The sequence below is a fragment of the Pteropus medius genome, unplaced genomic scaffold, assembly GCF_902729225.1.
Source record: "Pteropus medius unplaced genomic scaffold, Ma_sr-lr_union100, whole genome shotgun sequence".
Lineage (NCBI taxonomy): Eukaryota > Metazoa > Chordata > Mammalia > Chiroptera > Pteropodidae > Pteropus > Pteropus medius.
This window is the reverse complement of record NW_024346062.1, coordinates 14,157,658-14,171,583: the sequence shown is the minus strand read 5'-3', so window position 1 is coordinate 14,171,583 and position 13,926 is coordinate 14,157,658. Positions and strand designations below refer to the sequence as shown.

The 13,926-nt window shown below is 34.7% G+C and overlaps 1 long non-coding RNA gene across 1 annotated transcript in view; it reads right to left on the bottom strand.

Moving 5' to 3' along the window:
• Positions 1 to 3,046: 3,046 nt before the first annotated feature.
• LOC120612558 (uncharacterized) overlaps positions 3,047 to 13,926 on the bottom strand; it is an 89,009-nt gene continuing 78,129 nt past the window's right edge. Inside the window, exons 4-6 of the long non-coding RNA XR_005655485.1 lie at positions 9,627 to 9,775; positions 7,920 to 7,988; positions 3,047 to 6,142 (exon numbers count right to left, since the gene is read on the bottom strand). This is a non-coding gene — a long non-coding RNA (uncharacterized LOC120612558). The remainder of the gene's footprint in view (positions 6,143 to 7,919; positions 7,989 to 9,626; positions 9,776 to 13,926) is intronic.

Sequence of the window (13,926 nt, the reverse complement as noted above, 5' to 3'; positions counted from 1 at the left end):
GTAGGCATTTCCCTGACATATTGCATGAAAAAAAAAGAGCAAAAATCTTCTAATGATTTTATTATAAATCTCATGATAGTAGGATCCTAATCTGGCTAGAAAGCAAAGATTCTGTGCCTGCTGGAGCCATGTGTGCTTGGGTATTGCATAGTTATTATAATTTATGATTAGTGATAGCCCAGTGGTACAACATCAATAGGAGAACATGGCAAAGAGCCAATGTCCAAAAGAAACTGTCTTTCTGATGTCTGACACACCTTGAATCATTTGATGTGTCTTTCATAACTCATTTTATAAACTTAACTATTAAAACTTGAAAAACAATGAGATACCATTACACACCTATTAAAATGGCTCAGAGTAATGATATATACATATGACAATACCAAATGCTGATGAGAATGCAAAGCAGCTAGTACACTTATATATTGCTGGTGGTAATTATACTTCGGAAAAAGTTTGGCAGTTTCTTATCAAGTTAAACTTACATGTAGGTATTTACTCTAGAGACATGTAAACCTATATCCGCACAAAAACAAGCATATGAATGTTGACAGCAGCTTTATTCATAAATGTTAAAAGCTAAAAACCCAAAATGTCCAAAAACTTGTGAATAGACAAATTATATCCACATGGCAATAAAAAAGATACATACAACAACATGACTGAGTCTCAAAAGCATTATTCTAAGAGAAAAAGTCAGACTCAAGAAACCACATAATGAATGATTTAATTTATATGATATAGTGGAAAAGAAGAAAAGTAGGGGAAAAAAAAATCAGATCTATGGTTCCTGGTAGCTGGAGGTGAAGGAGGGGGATTTACTACAAAAGGTCATGAGGAATTATCCTATATTTTGATTTTGGTAGTAGTCACATGATTATATAAATTTGTCTAAATTCTTCAAACTTTACACTTAAAAACAGTGCATTTTACTGTGTGTAAATTGCATCTCAATAACAACAACAAAATTAATTTGTATGTCTAAAACAGAAAAAAAAACCCAAAACCTTGAGAATTGTGAGAGTTGTTATCTTGAATTTTCATTTGAACATTGGTTTGATCATTTCCAGCTCTGAAAGCTTTTGACACTTAGTCTTCTGTTGACCATAATATGTTTACTATAGAACCTATCCAACAGTAGACTTGAATGTTTATCAGCCATGTTTAGCCAATTTTGAGAGAATTCATTCCTACAGCATCCATTGTATGTAATGAGCAAACTTCTCTCCAATGCAGCTAGAGAGGTCCTAGTTATATACCATCTTTGAGGAGACTGAGGATCTAATCACTTAAATAATTTTCTCTGTTGTATGGTTTAGAGGGGAACTTCAATTGAACAAAAAGCTTATATAGATTAAACTAGCATGAAAGAGACCAATTGGGGATATTAACAGCGGGAGCCAGATAAGCCATGTACTTTAGGTACTTCTTCATTGAATGAAATAGTTTTGAACACCACAGAGGAAAACATGGAAAGAATTTTTCTACTACTTTCTCTGTGTGCCATCCCTTTGCTTTCTTAGAGATAAGGCTCAAACCACAAATCAGAACTAATTCACCAGGGCAGCCAGCCATTCCCTTTGTAAACAGGTATTTTATCTTTCTTATTTTGATAGTCTTGTGTTGGGATGTAAAATTTTTGAAGTAAAACTCCTACTAAAATTCCTCAGTAGATTAGGCAGTGCTTTCTTTATAAAGCTAATCTAAGTCAATAAAATGCTCTTCAATGGGGCAGGAAAAAAAATGAACAGGGCTTGAGAAACACAACAAAGGAGTGACCCTTAGACTAATTTTCTACAGTGACATCCAAGGCACATCAAGTGACATCTGGCACTAAGTTTACAACAAAGTATTCATCAAGTGAGAGGCAGAGAGAATATTAACCTTAAAATCCATGTAGCACTGAAATTATAAAGCATAATATTAATCAGGCAAATTTTCTATTAAAACAAATGCTATGAATATACATGCAAACTGCTGGTTATAAATACTAATTTGCATCAGTGTCTTCCACTCAGAACTTCTGAAAGTAATGCTACTATGAAATGTGCATGCTCTGACAAAGCTGTAACCGCTGTGTGGTAGAGCAGGGAGGAGGATCAGCCAACAGGAGCATGGACGCTGGGCAGGCATGAGTACAACTTTACCAAAGAGGAGAGCATTTTGATGTTTCCCAACACTATGATTTGTTCTTCCAACCATTTCAATTAGCTACTGGAAGCCACAGCTAATCACTTTAAAGTGACTTCATTAGGATTTTTCAGTCTTTTTACACTGTCTTCCTTTTTGATACCTTGTTGATTTTGATCCTAGATACTGAATCAATTAACAAATTACCTCTCCATAAACAGAGAATTTCTGTGCTCTGCCTTTAATTTTTCACACACACGCACATGCAAACACCCAATTTAGAGTCCTAAGAGCTTTCTGTTTTTATAAATCTTCTCCTTAATTGAAACTATAGCTAATATCTGGACTCCTTATTCAAGTATTTGGTATTGTAACTGTTATTTGTTTTCATTTCAATTTTAAAAGCCCTGAAAGTTTACTTACAGATTAAAGTTTCTCGTCATTCAACCCATAGCCAGTGGTTTCCAGAAGTCTGTGTATTTGTCAGGTGCAGTTTGGATTTGTTTTCAGACAATGGAAAATGATGATAATATTCTCAAATTACAGAATTAATAATAATAGCTAAACTTTACCATGGGTTAGGCCCTGGCCTGAGCACTTTTCTTGTACTAATTTATTTGGACATCACAACAATCCACAGCGGTAGATACAATTACTTTAACGATGAGAAACAAAGTCACATACCTTATCTCTGCCAACTACTTGATTAATTATACTTATCTCATATTAGACAATGAGAAACAAAGACTACCAAATAGCAATCAGAAACAAAGATGAATTTATTGGATTGCCTGGCGAGAGAGGTTTGCATTACTCAGGTACAAGCAATTCTCACCAAGCAGCACCTGAAAGGACTATGTTTAGAGTCAAACAGGAGAAAGGCAATATTCTGAGTTCAGGCCCCTGCATTGTGGATTGTTTCCATTCCTTCTTTTTAAGTGGTCACTTGCAGGTTTTACGTCATTGATACAGAGAAGCCTAGTTTCCAAAACAGTCTAGGATGAGTTGTGAAAGATTCCCAGTGTGCCTAAGATCATCCAGCAAACATGCTGAATGCACATGCTTAAAGTGTAGCAAAATTCATTTCACACCCAGCAGATATCACATGGCAACACAACATCTATATATTGTGGGATTAAAGTCTGGCTGGAGTAACATGGATCACATGCTTCATTATTCCTGTTTTTTGAGGGCATAAGTACAGAAAGGATCATAGGAGATGAGCTCCAGTAACTTCTAACTTACTTAAAAGCTTCATATTTGGGAACTATTTCACACACAGTGCTTCCTAGACTTTATGGAGGGTACAATAAGCTGAGAAGAAACATTTTCTTGTGTCTACTAGGATTCTGTAAACTTGGAAGTCAGGCATGGCCATACCACTACCCAAGAAAAAGGGAAAACAGAATAAAATAAAACAAAAGCACCATAGCTATTTCAGACTATTTGAGCCTAGTCCATTTTTGGCTCTTCTGTCAGTAGCAAAGGATATCTTTCTAATTCCCAATATTTTAGAATATTTTACATTATCTTCCTGCTTAGTTAACAGCAGCACATGAAGAGGATATAAGAAATATGCCACCAGCTGAGGTAGCTGCTGCAAATGCCATCCCGAGAACCATGTTTCACATCAAACATCTAGGCTGGGTGCGAGAAATGCATGCATGACTCCAGCCCTCTCTCTCACCACCAGCAGAATGTGGCAGCAGCAGCAAATTCATGACGTGCAAGCACACGTACGTCTATTTGGATGTGAAGAAAAACCTCACTCAGAGTAGAAATAAGAAATTGTCCATTAGGTAGCTTCCTTCCCCAGCTCCAAAATTTTTCCCTCAGATTATTCTTTCGTGTAAAGCAATAGTTTGCTGAATTTCCCCTTTCAAAAACTAATATTTCTGGAAAGAACAAGCAATCAGAACCATATTAATTCCCTGCTCAAAACTTTCTGAGTGATACTCTTTGTCAAATGCCACATTTCAGTGAGTAAAGAACCTGTTTAAAAAGAAAGCTGCCTAAATATACAAAAAGGAAGTAACTTCCAACCTGTGCATTATTAGAGACTTTCTAAGATAATGTAAGTAATTGTTCACACCAAAAATAACTTCTGGTCCTGTGCCTCCTGTAATTTTAGGATTTACACTGGAAGACATAAAAATAATTCAAAATAACACAATACTCAATTACGAAACACTACTTAATGTAAAGGAGCAATGGAGAAGTATCAGTTAGGGTCTAAGAGGATAGTCAAAAAGCCATTATAAAATCTGAAGTTGGGCCAACTTGCTAAGGCTCCTGTCTCTGAAAACCAGTTAGTCCATGATGTAAAATGAGGACCAGATAGCCAAGACACTTCTCCAAAATCACAGTATTGCAATAGTTTGGATATAACCAGCAGAGATGAGCAGATAGCAGCAGAGATGTGATTCGACCAGCAGCCAAGAGTTCAGAACTTTACCCAATATCCTATGAGTTTTTCTCACAGGATTCTTGGTTCACCTGCTACTATATAGTTTTCAGCCATTTAATTAGTATAGATTCACTCTTCCAGTTGTTTTATAGGAAATAAAAATAGCAAAGCCCTAGCCTCTGTATTCTGAGACTATCTAGATACAAAAGGATGCTTTAATAAAAAATGATTTGTAAAGAATTATAAAGCAACATAATAACAACCATAAAGTAATATCTTAAATGCACAAGAGCTGAAGATTTACATTAAAAATAATTAATCTGGGGTATATTTAATCAGAAAAGACCTACTGAAGAGAAGTAGTTTTAGGACATTTTAAAGGGATTTACAGACATGGGTTTCCAGGGAAAAGAGTAAATGGTATTTAAAGGCAAAGATGTATTATTTCTACTGGAAAAACTTTGATGTGAAGAAGCAAAAGAGGATCTAACCAAACCAGAAAATGCAGCAAGTCCTGCAGAAGGAAATGTTGTAATGAGGAATATGCAACCTAATTAGAGTTTTTTATGCCAGGTAGCTTTATGCTTGAAACAATACAGCTCTGCTTAGTAACCAAACACTACTTAAAAAATTTGTGTAAAACTTTAGATACTTTATAGCATTTATTTTCCCTCTAATTATAAAAGTAACAACTATTCATTACAGAAAATTTGAAAAATATAGTAAAGAACAAAGAAGAGGTTTCAAATCTTCCATAATACCACTGTTTAGATTTAAGCACTGTTAACATTTATAGACTTTCAATCATTTTAGTGTGTGTGTGTGTGTGTGTGTGTGTGTATACATCATGCGTATGATATGCCTTATATACAAAATTGGATATCTTACTACACAGAGAGTTTTTTATATTTTTTCCACTTTCATATTTTTAAACCAACATCTGCTTTATGTGACATTACTTACAGAATTTTATCTGTTGTTCTGATTTCATTAATGCTTTTTTCCCCATTTCCCATTATGTTTGGCAAGTAGGAGCAAATGCAAATAAAAGCCCCAGTTATGCTGTCTGAAAGAAATAATCCTTAGTTCAATAAATCTCTTAGCTTGATATTAGTATATATTAGTTTCCTAAATTAAAACATTCAGAGAGACATTAGCAAAGATTCGATACATCCTGATTCTGTGGAGTAGTCAGGCCCTAATCCTAATCCCTTATTACTTGTTTCAATTTCTTTTGGGCTTTTAGAGCATTTCTGTTTCACTTTGGGAACTAGATGGCTTCAAATTTGTGAAGAGATGTTTTTATTTACCACTGTCGATGTCATTATCAAGTCTCATTTATGAAAGAACTGGGTCATATCAAGTGTATACAAAGTCCTCGGTGAGCCTATTGGTACATACTGTTGCATTATATTACTCTTCTACCACACCCTAAATAGTGTGACATGGAGTAAAGTCCAGCATAACTCCTTCCAAAATCAGTTTATCCTATTCATACACAAAAAGAGAGCTTCATTTTTACTATGTCTCCATGGGGGGCATACGATACAAAAGAATGATTAAAAAGAACTCTTATGTTAAATGTGACGATTCTTTTTCTTCCTGAAAAAAAAAAAAATAATATCCATTGCACATCTGAGTCTTTTATTGGATATTTCTATCTATAGTTTGCTTGTTTCAGTATTTCCCATAGTAACATACATAGGGAAGTATCTCTTCACTTTGTAGTAAATGTTCCAAATATAGAGCAACATAACACTGGAGAATGTTTTCCTATTAACTGATAAAACTTTCTTCTGGAGATGCTCATGTGCCCAGAAGCCTTAGCAAGGTGCAGACAAATTGCCTTGATCTCCTTCTATTTCTGAAAACCTAGAAATGCTAAAAAGATGGCGCATTTCAATACAAGATGAAAATAACTCCAGGAGAGAAGGCATCTACGCTGGCTACTACATAAAAGTGTATATCTTCCTCTTCCGTGTAGAGTGACCCTTCCAAAGCTTAGTGGCTCGAAATGTTCAATGAAAACCTGGGAATCTTGGCTGATGACTTAGCTTTTTTAAATGAGAAAACATATAGAATATATCACTTAGGTTTGGCCACTTGCAAAAATATTATAAGATAAAATATTTTCAGAAGCCAACAAAAATGCTTACACATTGACCTGTTAGAGAAAGGTATATTTTCAGAGACTGGCAACTTCCTTCTGCGCATAGTAATATGTGTTCCCTCTCTGCAGATAGTTCAAAACAAATCAGGGTTTTCTCCACTTTCGGCATCACCATGAGAACTAATTCAGCTGGACTTAATGCTAGTTCAACAAAAAGCAATCACTTAAAAAACTCAATGAAATAAGGTTCACAGAATTCCAGGAAAAAAATAATCCCTGAGGTGAACTATGTTGAGGAAGTATATTGCTAAATTTAAAAACAGGCCAGTTTTCTTCCACATGCTTTCTTTCTTGTGTCTCTTCAAACCACTGAGTGAGTGAATGTACAAAGGAACTAGATACAGAAATTACACACACCACACACACACACACACACACACACACACACACACACACAGTTGGCCAGGAGACTTAAACCCAAGTCAATGCACGATACAGAGAAAGAATTCTCCAATTTAAAAAAAAAATTGTAGTTAGTTGAACATTTTACATAACAATACATTATGAAGCCTGAGTCACGGTGAGTTGACTCAGTAAAATGAGTATTTTAATAGAATAAGACTTACAATAAAAATAATCTGACATTTACTTAAATTATAAATAAGTATATGATAATGAGGCCTAAGCTAAGAAATACACATATTCTAAATACTATTTAGCATAGCCGGAATAAATGCTTCTGGGGTTCTCTGGAAGAAGGAAAAGAAACTGGATGAAACCCCTGAAGGGAATCTATAGAACTGGGCCTGCCCACTTTTGGGAAATGGGAATCCAGGGTCTAAATATTAAAGAACAAAGGACCACGGATTCTCTCTCATCTCACGATCACCTTCCTTCAGGTCTGCCATTTTGTCTACAATCTGAGGAGCATTATCTATATTATATTCCATGTGAATGGTGGCCACTGGAACTCTGCGAAGCAACAGAGATTTCTCCCACCCAAAGAAAAATATCAGGAAGAGTTGGCCACTGTTTGTGCCCCTCCCATGCATTCTTCAACCTTGCATTCAAGCATATATTCAATGACCATTTACGTAGAATTGTATCAGTCAAGACTCGGTTTAAAATGTCGAAAAACCCAACTCAAACTGGCATGGTCAAAAAAAAGGAATTTATCGTTTCATGCACCTAAATACTCCAGAGATATACTGGCTTCAAGTGAATAGACAGTATCATCGGAATCAGAATCCCGCGTGTCTTGCCCCATACCTTGACTCCACTTCCTCTGTGTCGATTATTCTCTGACAGTACTTTGTAAATTGCTTAGTGCTGTACAAACTGAAAGACAAAATTCTCCCAGTTAATAATGATCATTTCTCCTGCCTTTATTATTAATTCCAAACTCAGCATAATCACCTGTGAGAACAGTAACCTATTAGTCAATAAGTAAATAAGTACTTTGAGAAATAGAAGTGACCACACCCTTAAATGAAACAGAAGCAATTCGGTCTGAATTAGAATCCCTGGTTATGCCTTAATGTTAAAGTATATAGCTGAAACTTTTTGGATTTTGTTAACCGATGTCATCATAAAAAAATTAATTAATTTAAAAAAAAAGAATCCCTGGGGCAGACCTTGGGCACCTGCATTTTTAACAGCTCTCTAGGTGATGCTTATGTGTAAGACCAACTGGCACCCACTGGCATGCACATTGGGCAAATAGCACTGAGAACTAGCTTTCCTAAATTTGTGAAATATTTAAAGGAGTTCAGCAGTTATTATGGTATTAAAATGTATCTAAATTATACTATCATCAAACTTTTTATTTTGGGGTGCTAAGAATAGATGTTTCAAGTTTTCCAAAACACCTATGACCCACAAATTCTCTAACCTTTACTTAAATTTCATTCCTGAAGCCTATCCTCACCTTCAGATAAGTTTATTCACATACAATTTTAGGGCAAAAGGCGGATGAAACTTGAAAGCCCTGTTTTAATTGTCACAAATGTGTGGGATAATATTTTTAAAACATTAAAATATTTTTTTTTCTATCAGTGTTTTCTTCTTCCCTTCTTTTTATTGAAATTAAGAGGATGCCTAAGAAGAGAGGTGAAACAGGGCAAAAAGCAGAAAAGTCTGAGAGTCTTTTTGGCTTTGGTTTTCAAATGCTTAAGAACTTAAATAGAAAATATCTGGGGTAGAGACAAAATATTTGGAAGAAACAGGATGACTGTACATCTATCTTCTCTACCTACCACCCCCACCACCTATACATAAACACTAGAAACAAGTCCCCTTGATGGTGATAACAGTAGAGATTTTGGAAGGTCCTGTAAAGAAAACCCTATGGCATGACTCCTGGAAAGGAGGCATAGCTGTGGTGGACCTACGCAGATGAGAATATAGAAAGCCCAGGATCTCCCACACTTATGTCCCCCTAATACTTGGCACAAAAACAACAAAATTTTTTCTGAGTCCCACCAACCTCTACCAAGACTGGACAAGAAGCAAGAGAAAGAAATGAAGGAGCTAAGAGAGCTACGTGGACACAAACAGGAGAATTTTGGACTGTTTTGCCTCAGCTGACTAAAGCTCTTAATCATCTGACCTGTGTTTTTTTCTGGGGGAAAAATGAACTTGATGAAGATGGACTGTCATTTGGAGAGTGCAAAACCATAAAACTTGAGCCATTCCAGTCCCCAAAAATAATTTGTATATTTTACAAACAGAGGAAAAAAAGCAATGGATTAGCAACAAAGCCTTTGTATCTATTCATAATAATTTTTGTATACTTTTGTATTAGTTATCTATTGCTGCATAACAAATTATCCCCAAACTTAATGAATGGCTTAAGTTATAATGATTATTTATTGTCTTACAAAGTTTCTGTGGGTCAAGAATTTGAGAGTAGGATAGTTATGTCATTTTGGCTCAGGCTCTCTCATGAATCAGAATGTCAGCTGAGACCTCACTCACCTGACAACTTGCCTGAGTCTGGAAGATCCACTTCCAAGATGTCTCGCACACATGACTAGTAGGTTCACCGATGCTTTTGGCAGGAGGCCTTAATTCCTCTCCTTCATAGAGCTGCTTGAGGATCCTTATAAAACAGCAGCTGGCTTCCCCTAGAAGAGATTCAAGTGAAGCTAAGACAGAAGAAGCCACATGTCTTTTATGATGAAGCTTTGGAAATCGTACACTGTCATTTCCTCTGAAATTCTATTGGTTACACAGGTCAAGCCTACCAATTGCAGGAAGGCATCATACAAGATCAAGAATAGCAAGCGGTGCACTCATTAGGCATCACTTTGGAGGCTGCCACAACTTACTTCTTTGTAATATTTCCACTAGAAAATAAAAGATTCTTGCCTCGAACGAGAAAAAAAAAAAACATTCTAATTAAATGTCACCTCTATCAGTCATCTTGGATATAAAAGAAGAAGGCAGTTCACCTCACTCTCAAAAGGAAGCATTGAGTAGGTTGTGTTCTTTGAATTTAACTCTGAATGAACTTCTTTTTGTCTGTTTGCCAAAGACAAGGCATCAGGTGGATATGGGAAGCTCCATCTTTGTTGCTTAGACCAAAGAAATCAAAATCAAATCTCATCAATAAAGCACTGAGAAACCAGTGTGCATAATATCTGATCTTCATTTCATTTTATTTTGAATGGAAAATAAAAAGGGCATTGCTATAAAAACTCTTCTAAGAAATATCTGTTTCTTAAAATCCTGAACTTTCACTCATTGCTTTATAAAAATAGTCAACTAACTTAAGACCTGGCAAAGATAATGAAGTTTTTCCTGATCTTTATCCAAAAATTTCTAGAAGTGACTGGTGTGTACCAATAACTAAGGGAGAATTTACAAATTCCCATACCTGTACCCTGTATTGTATAAGCCTCCAAAAACTGTATATAACCCTGGGAAGATGATAGAATTACAAATAGCACAAGGAAGGTATGAGCTAAAATTAAGATGCAGAAAAACAATGTAGGTTATATATGACTTTCACACATGTCCAAAATACCCACTGCCCACATATTCTGATAAAAATTAAACCAGTGCTTGAAGTAGAAGACAAAAATGTCACTAGTTCTATCCACATACGACAAAACTATTGGGTAACTTAATCTATTTGGTCACTCCATTTAGTCAACTCAGTTTTTAAAAAAACCTTCAAAGAAGGTTTTAAACAAAATTACATAGTAGTTTTGCCTCTATTAAGTACCACACTAGGCACATTTTTTCATCTCATTTGTCTCCCAGCAAAACTGAGAACTGTGCATTGTTACTTCTAATATTCGGTTGAGAAATCTGAGAGACAGAAAAATTAAATAACTTATCCAAGGATATTTAGTAAAGCCAGGGTTGGAATTCTTGACCCCAAAACCTGTGTTCACTCCTCTAAGCACATTGTTTCCAATAAAGTGGTCTTTTCTTTTTTCAACACAAGGCAAATTTCAAATACTTTGAGGAAAATATTTACAATGGAAATATTTAAATCATAAAAGCAATGTATGTACAACATAGGAGAAAAAAAATTAACTATCATTATCAATTTTAACAAGTACCCGCTATGCCCAAAGTACTCTAAGATTAAAAACAAAAACGAAAAAATTATATAGCTTTAAAATTGAGCAATGCAGCACGGCAGCAGTATCAAATGGAACATGACACCTGAAATGAAAAATTTTGTACCACACATGAACTCTGCAGTCCAAGATATTGACTACAAAATTGCTCAGAAAAGATATAAGGGAAAAAGTCTGCTCATTTAACCAGCGCGCCTAAGAGAAAACCTCATCTGCTTTCATTTTATAATGTATTCCTTATCTACACTTTATAATGTATACCTTATCGTTCTCATTGACTTGCAACTTCAGAAGGAAACTTAACTTTGAGATCTTTTGAGCTTATTGGCCAAAGGTCTCTTTATCCATGTTTTTAATGGAGAAACTGAGACATAAGAATTTACTCTTCCCAAGTCATACAAATGGAATTAGCCAAAGAATTTTGCCCCATGACTTCAAGTACAGTACTTTATTTGTCCTTGTAACATAGTCACATGCCCAAATTTTTCTAATCTTTTGGAAAATGAAATGTTCATATAAAAAATATTTTAAGATTATAAAACAATGCAGAGTTTATTATTTTAGTACATTGACTTTGGAGTTAATATTAATCTAGCTATGATTTTATAATTTCTATTTTATCACTTCATTCTGTGCAGCTGTGTCACTGCTCATAAATTTTTTAAATGGCTTTTTGCAAATTGGAGGGAAGGAGAGTGGCCGCAGAAAATATTTTTAAGTGATTAAATTCAGTTCTCAGATGACTTCTTTTCAGTGCTGCTGTACCTCACCAGTAGCATGCTGACATCTGTGAGAAAACAAAATTAATTATGCAATTATAATGAAATTCTGTGTTCAATAGTACTTTTTACTTCTCAAATGGGGAGGAGGAAAAAAACAGTGCCTATCTTGTGTAGACTCTTCCAAAGTATTTGAAGACATATTAAGAAAATTTACAGCATCAGTTCAATGTGCGTCCAAGATTTTCTTGCTCTCGAGGGTCAGATTCACTGTGCAGTTTAAAAGCCAAAATCCTTTCTACAAAATAAGAAAAAGACTAAAATTCCATCTGAAATCCAAAACAGCTTTGTAAAAAGTAAAATTTTTAAAAGTTCAGTATATTTATGTTTCATTTCACTATCTTCAGTGTTTTGAAAAATACCAAAAGCCAAATTACTATTCAAAAATCCCACCATAAAAAAAAAAGATATTCTGTTTCTGGAGCTACAGAAAATACTGAAATTCCCTTTGTAGGATGACTTTCATCACTTTCAAAGTGAAAACAGATATGGCTGCTCTTTAAATACTGACCTTGCAAATTCCTCAGTTATTTGAATTTTTTAACCTCTTAGAAATGTGCTACTGCCTATACAAATGTAACTTTATTTTATTAGATGTGTCTGGACTTTAAATAGAATCTGGAATAGAAGTAGATAAAGTTTCAATTTCCTTATTTAAATTGCTTTCTATAATTCTTATATTCAACAGAGGATTGATGCAAATAGATCTGAGGGTTACATGCAACCTCTTAAGAACCTAGGAAAGAATCCCTGGATGTGCTCATAGGTTTTTCCCCACCATTTTCTTTATGAGTTCATTTCACATCTGTCTTACACCTTGGAAAAATATAGGTCTGAAGGGTCACTTGAAATGAGAGATTTTCCTCTTCATAACAAGGAATAGAGATCGAGGGCTTTGATATTGTCATGGAAATGACTCTTTCTAAATACCGTTTAAAGGCCTGTTTCAAGCCAGAATAACCTGGAACAATGTTTTCTTTTTCTTTTCAAATTATGAGATTGGAGTATGGGTAGAGAGAAGCTCTGATCAATGGCAGGAGGAAAAAAAAAGTGTGTCTGAGAGAATTCTTCTCATTTATGCTGCAAATTGTATAGCACAGCTTTATTCAGAAACGATGTTTGTCTTTTCCCTCAGGTGCACAAATGCACAGCCTGTTGAAAACTGAAGAAAAAAGGCAAGAAAAATAAGAAAAAAGAAATGGAATGGACCATCTTGACTATAATTCTTAGTTTGAAAAAATTGAGTTAAAAAAAAAACTTGAGTTTTATACTGGAAATTATGGCACACATAAACATAGAAAAATTCTTTTCAAAACAAGTAATTGATTTTTAAAGTAGAACTTGAGAAAGAAATATATTTAAATACCTAATTAAATCTATTTATTTTAGTGTTTGTATCATGTAAAAATTTATTTTCTTCTAACAAATTACAAAGAAATAAAATCTTTCATTTCCTTTAAGAATAATAAAAAAAGAATAGATTGAAGACAGGGAAGTGAAAAATGAATTGTTTTAAAATATATTCTCATGCTGAGACTATTAAATTGGATTTTATGTTTTATAATCTCAATGTTATCTTAATTTCTAGCCTTCTTAGCATTTTTTTAAAATAAAAAATGCAAGGGTCTCCCCAATTCAGACAAAAATTTTCAGAGAAACAAATTTAGAGAAAAATCTCTGGATTTAAGCTTTGAGGACAATCTAAGTTAATTATATTGGCTACTGGTGCAACGCACAGTGTTTTCACAGATGTAACACAATCCATATCCTTCTCCTCACTTTAGGGGTTCATCCTTTTATAAAATACTCTATTGATTCTCTTAATATTTAGTTTTTGAGTCCAGGGAGTGGGTGAAGGAAGACTTCTCTATAGGAGTTGTTCACAGCACCCATCTATTGACCCCC